The following is a 6,528-nucleotide window of genomic DNA, read 5'->3' on the forward strand; positions in this document are numbered from 1 at the left end:
AGCTCAATTTGCCCCAGGATGGCATGCTGACACATACCCTTAAATGAATTTGTCCCTGTAGGCCATGAGTTCAGATGCCAGCACGCCCAAACAATGAATCATGGAGTAAGAAACTGATGGTGACACGTTTTCCTTTTCTGTGAAACTCCGAGGTGTCAGGTATAAGTGGAATACATATGCAGACCTATATCCTATTTAATCAATGTAATCTATGTTCTATGTGCCATATTAGTCAATTAAATAGTCAATATATGTCAGATCTTTGTCCGCCCTAAGAAAGACGGATGGGGTCCAAGGAAATAGAAGTGAACTTGCTCGCTGGTTCCCCCTCCCCTTAGCCCTGGAGACATTCAGACAAAGCGGGGAGTCAAGTCAAGCAAGAACTCATTTATTACCACACAGAAAGCATCTTTTAAAGGGAAAAACTGCGTGGCATGGAAGGGGAAGGAAAGGAACCATCCAATCACTGAAAAGGTCAGACCCTATCATGCGCCTAAGCTTTATCCAATCAGATTTTAAGGTAAACAACTCCGGCTGTGACCTCTCAACTTCCTCTCACCGCCATCTTTTTTGCCCATGTGCCCCACAAATACATGAATCAAACAAAAAATAAAATGAATAACTACATTGAACGCAATATGGAATCAACCTATGAATGTAAATATAAATTATATATTTAAAATGTACACAAATAGGATGTATTCTAGTGCTGGGGATCGATTTCAGACCTAAGGAACAGACATGAATTTCTTGACTTCAAGAAGGCTAGCTTCCCCTTTCCAAACAGTGCAACAGAGTTACCCAGACCATGAGTTCCGATCCAAGTCCTGGCAGAAAAAATGGCACCTTTATACCATGTGACACCCAATTCTTAAGTATTTCATTATGCCTCCAGTTAATGAATGTGATTGTTTAAATGCTTCATAAAGTATTGATTAAAATAGATCAGTGTTCTCTAATATAGTTGTGTATAAATTTATCCTAGAATTATTTAAGAACTGTCTATTCAATCATAACATACATCACATTCCACTGGTATTCATATAGATAGGAATGAGTTTCTAAGGATGTCTTTCCATTTGCAGGTGGCAGGACCAGGATTCCAACTGTGGGCTCCAGCTCCCACCACTTAATCCCAAGGATAGGCAACTCACTGGTCTGTCCAAGAACAGAAATACCAATGATTAGGCAGGCACCATTGGCTCTCAGCAGTCCTCATTGATGCTTACAAGGCTGTGATTGGAGGATCATATTCAAAGTCACTTTAGGCAGGAAAGTCCTTGAGACCCCTGTCCAACTTCAGTGCCAACAAAGCCAGAAGTAGAGCCATGTGGCTCCAGTGGTAGAGGGCTAGCCTTGATCAAAAGCAGTTCACAGACTGCGCAGATCCTGAGTTCAAGATCTGGGACTGGCAACAAACAGACATACACAACAATCTGTGCAACCATCCTCTTGTCCCCAGATCACCCTCTTGTCCTCAACTGAATTGGACAGAGTTCCCTGGGAAAAGGGCTGGGGGAGCTGCTGTCATCTTGACTCCATCCATTTTGCCTGCATCACAAGATTCGCACCACACCCCCATGCTTTCATGGTTCTTTCTGAGCAAGGGGATACAACAATTGTGGCCACGCCCACATTCCATGCTGTCCAGCACCAGGATTCCCTCTGTTGGTTGACACCACCACTAGCAGTTGAGGAAGGTAGAGGTTACTGAGTGGTGAGCAAGAACTCTAGTCCACTTTGGAGTAGAGTCGAAATTGACGTCCTTGTCAGTGAGTGGGAGAATAGAGGATTTCCCAGAGCCTAGGAATGTGGCCAGCCCATCTTTCCCATACCAGAGCTCAGATGTCTGAAACAAGAATCCATGAGAGCTGGGGGCAAGAAACCAGAATACCGGCAGAAGAATTCTCCCATCAGACCTGCAACATTCAAGAAAACAAAGAACATGAAAAAAGGGGCGTCTTCAAGACAAACACCAGTAGGGAAGGTGATTCACCAAAGGGTCCAGCCAAAGGTGATGCTGACCGCGGGACTCCCTTGCCTTTGGACACAGTCATAGTCACCAGGGTCCAGAGTGTCAAGGGTCCCTATAGCACCAAGGATCTTTAGAGGTGCTACCGACACATGGTGCCTGCCCTGGACCACAGCAAAAGAAGAAACCAGGTATGCTGTGCCAAGATCCAACCACTGAAGCTGGAAAAGACTGACCTGCAGGATCGACGGGAGAAACAGAGGGACAAGATAGCCCAGGTGCATGAAGTACCAAAAACAGAGCTAGACATCCACAAGCCACCCATACAGAGGTTGGTTTTGGCAGAAAGCAATTTACAATTTGCACTGGGCTAGTGAAGCAGGAGGCCAACGACAGAGAAATGGAGCAAGAAGCTCTCACCAGCCACCTGCAGGCCACAGGGTGTAACGTGTTGGAGCTGGAGATGGCAGTCGCTGCTGCACAGGAGACCGAAATGTTCTTCATACAGCTGAATGATGTGACATTTCAACTCAAGGAAAAGACCAGAAGCTTCAATGACCTGGAGCAAGTGAACACAGAGTTGCATGAGAAGCTGGAAGCGATCTGGACAAAGAAGAGCAACAGGGAAAACAGAATCTGCAAGTTTCAACAAGTGCTGGTGGGGCATGAGGTAAAGAGACTACTGGAAAACCTGAGCTGGATGGTGACCTCAGCAATTCTGGAAAGAGACACCTTGATGGAGAGCCTGAGCATTGAGAGGTCCACATGGAAGGAGGAGGCTCAGTGGCTGACCAAGCAGGTGAACCAACTGACAGAGGAGAAGGAGCAAAGGGCGAGGCAGGTGCTAGCCCTAGAGAATGAGCTGGAGCAACTGAGAAGGATGCTGGCAGAGCCTCGGCCCTCCACAGGACCATCTCAGGCCGAGTGGCAGTTGCAGGCCCAGGCCTACTGCATGCAGATGGAGTTGAAAAACCTGGAGGAACAACTTCACATCCAGGTCCAGGAAAACCAGAGGCTCGGTCTCCAGAATGTGGAGCAGCGGGAGCAAATATGGAGACTGGATGAGAAGGCCAAGGATTGGCAGTAGATCCCCAAGACCCCACGATGAGCATGTGTGTGTGACCCATAGATAGAGCAGGCCCTGCTGTGGGATGCTCTCCACAAGGTGAGCTATGAGAAGGAGGAGCTCACCAGCATTCTGGAGCTCAGAGCCACCTGTGAGCAACACATTGCCTCCAATGAGCAGCTGAACTCCAAGAAGGAGGCCCTGCAGCAGCACTTGCAGAGGCAGACCCAGCTGCTAGAGCAGCTGAAGCAAGTGCAGGCCCGACCAACTGGGGGAAGCAAGTGGTGCCCCCAAAGTGGCAGGATACTCCCAAGTTCCTAGAAGTGACCAAACCACAGGAGGAGCACCTGCAGGCCCAGCTGAGCCTGGCTTTCACTGGGGAGGGGAAGTTGTGGGCCCTGGAGAAGCAAAAGTTGAGGAGGTGACTCCTCCACAAAGTGAGCATCGCAGAGGATGGAGACATGCCCCAGACCTACAAGGATGTGGCTCTGCAAGTGCTCTCAGAGGCTGAGATCCACAGGAGGAAACTCCTGCTGCAGTAGCAGTGACCCCAGTGCAGTTGCATGGCCAAACCTGCAGCTCAGTGTCAGACAGAGCTGGAGGCACAGGCACCCCCGTCCCGTGAGCTGCCACCACAGCCGGCTTGGGGATGGGAATTGGGACACGTGGGTGTCCGAGAAGAAAATCTGCCTCGTCCACGACTTGTATGATGAAGTGGACATCCATAGTCCCGCGGATGAGCTCCACAATCAATGCAACAAGTTGTTGGCACACATCCACAAATGTCAAGGAGTCCCTTGTGGCATGTAAGGAGCAAATGTTCGTTCTGGATGAGCTGTGTCAAGAGAAAGCCAAGCGTGTGTGCCGGCTCACACAGGAGAAGATGGAGAAGAAGAAAGAGCTGCAGGAGCTGCTGTTACTCCTCGCAGGGGAAGGAGCGGACAGTGGGCTCCAGATGCCAGCACAGGCTGAGCCCTCCCCCCCACTGCTCCAGATGCCTCAGGCTCCAGGGTGGGTGAAATGAGTGAGGAGCACAAAGGTTTTGAAGAATTGCAACTTTAAGACAACTTGGACACTGCCAGAGTAGTGGTCGGGGTTCACTACCTCGTAGATGACTCCCCCACAGAGCATGTTCTACAGCAGATGACCCACACCCAGAGCAGCCTAGAGCTCGTGGACTTGGGCAAGGAGCACTCCCTCCTATTCTTCCATAGACTGATGTGGATGATGACTCGCTATGAGAAATACTGACTCTCAAAAGCCAAGGCAGCCACCAGAATTGGGTGGCCAAGTGGCCTTCTCTCAGGCCTGAGATGGGAAGGGTATACTTCAGGTCAGGTAGGGCAGAGGCTGCCAGGAAGCAGCCCCAATTCAAGGGACATCTAATGGCCCATTGGTGGCCAGGGAAGAGACACATGTTATGCTTATCCCAAACAATAAATTGTTTTCAAGGGGAAGAAAAGCCTACAACAAAGATTTGTTCTCCCAGTCCTGGGGCTTGAACTCAGGGCCTAGCTACTTTCCCTGAGCTCTTTTTTTTTTTTTTAATCAAAGCTGGCACTCAACCCATTGAGCCCCACCTCCCCTTTCAGCTTTTTCTGTGTGGAATTGAACCCAGGGTGTCAGGCATGCTAGGCGACCACTCTACAACTGAGCCACATTCTCAGCTAGGATGATTCTCCCCCCTCCCAGACCCATATGGCCATTCCTCAGATAAATAGGAAGGAGAGGCTAGGATGAATATGAAGCACAAGTATGGTTCACAGAGAAATACTCCCCTGTCTCTTTGACCTCCTTAGTTGAAGTTTCTCTTCTACCATTTAGGGATGAGAGAGGGAGAGGGAGTCCTGAGAGAGGAGTACCAAGAAGAATAGTGCCCTGAGCCCCACAGCCTACCCCACACAAGTGGTCTTCTAGACTCCAATATTACCTGATTCAATGTGGAGTCTACACTGTCTCCCTATCACTTCAAACTCAGGATGAAATAAAGATCAGATTTGTCCTTAGCCCACACACAGGGTAGCAGCTCGTAGTCCCAGACCAACTTCCACCTCTGACTGCCCCGCCACAATGGTGTCGGTGATGACCTCATGCATAGATTCCAGGAAGAAGGTCTATGGCAAAGGACAAAAGGAGCAGGGTGAGCAGGGGAAGGAGCTGGGGCAATTGCTCTGGGATCTTCCTCCTTGGAGCCCTCCCATCAAGCCAAATCCATGCTGACCCAAAGTAGGGCCAAGGCCAGAGTGTGAGAAAAGATGGAGAAGCATGGTACTAAAGGAGGTACTGCTTTGTCTTGGAGCACTTGAAAATTCCAATTATATTTGGCCCATGCCAATCCCAAAGCCAACATGTAATGCCTCTCTTTGTTGATGTTGTCCCTGAGTGCTGTCCCTGAAGTCTTTTTCTCAAGGCTGGCACTCTATCACTTGAGCCACAGGGACTCTTCTTGTTTTCTGATGATTCATTGAGGATAAGAGTCTCACATACTTTCCTGCCCAGGCAGTCTTGGCACCATGATCCTCCAGATCTCAGCTTCCTGAGTATCTCAGATGACAGATATGAGCCACCAGTGCCCAGCATGTGATGCCTTTTGAAGGCATCTTGGCAAGTCTGTAAAAGGAGCCAAAAAGGGCCTGGATAGACCATGACCCAATCAAGGAGCTGGGATGGGGGAAGACTGACCTTCTAGCCATCCTGTTCCCCAAAATTAAAGATGCCAGATGGTGTTGGATGCATCAAACACCTGATGGCCAACCGCCATCAGGTGAAAAGGTAGAGAATATCCAAGGATAGCAGTGTCAAAATCTCTTATTTTGCATGCATGTGGTGTGTGTGTGTGTGTGTGTGTGTGTGTGTGTGTGTGTGTGTGTGTGTGTGTGTGTGTGTGTGTGTGAATTCAGGGCCTAGGCTCTATCCCTGAGTTTTCTTGCTCAAGGCTAGTGCTCTGCCACTTGAGCCACAGCCCCACTTGCTTTTTGATGGTTAATTGTAGGTAAGAGTCTCAAGGACTTTCCTGTCCAGGGTGGGTTTGAAGCATGATGGTGGCCCCAGTGAAGCAAGAGTAAACACAACTCGCAGGGACAATGCCTATAGAGGGAGACTCCTGCTCCCTGCTGGCCAGATGGGGGACATGCGGCCCCTTGCCATAATCCTCTAGAGTTCAATTGAAGGAAGTGACCATGGCTAAGCTGACTCTTGCTCACCCTGTGTGCTGATGCCAGAGCAGATCTGTTCCACCCTAGGCCAAGAGCAGGCATTACCTGGTGTGACATGTTGCAGCTCTTGCCCCTCCTGGCCCAGAACCATGGTCTGAGACGTGGATTTACTACTGCTCAGATCCACATTGCACCCATGACATGCCATTCTGATGTTCTCCATGCCCCAAGACTCTACCCTTCTCTGGTAGTGTGGCCCGCTCTGTAGGCAATGGCCTCCAAACAGACTGCTCTCAAGACTTGTATGACATCTAGACATTGGGAGACCCTCAGGG

Source organism: Dipodomys merriami, unplaced genomic scaffold (assembly GCF_024711535.1).
Source record: "Dipodomys merriami isolate MVZ:Mamm:240054 unplaced genomic scaffold, mDipMer1.0.p SCAF_238, whole genome shotgun sequence".
Lineage (NCBI taxonomy): Eukaryota > Metazoa > Chordata > Mammalia > Rodentia > Heteromyidae > Dipodomys > Dipodomys merriami.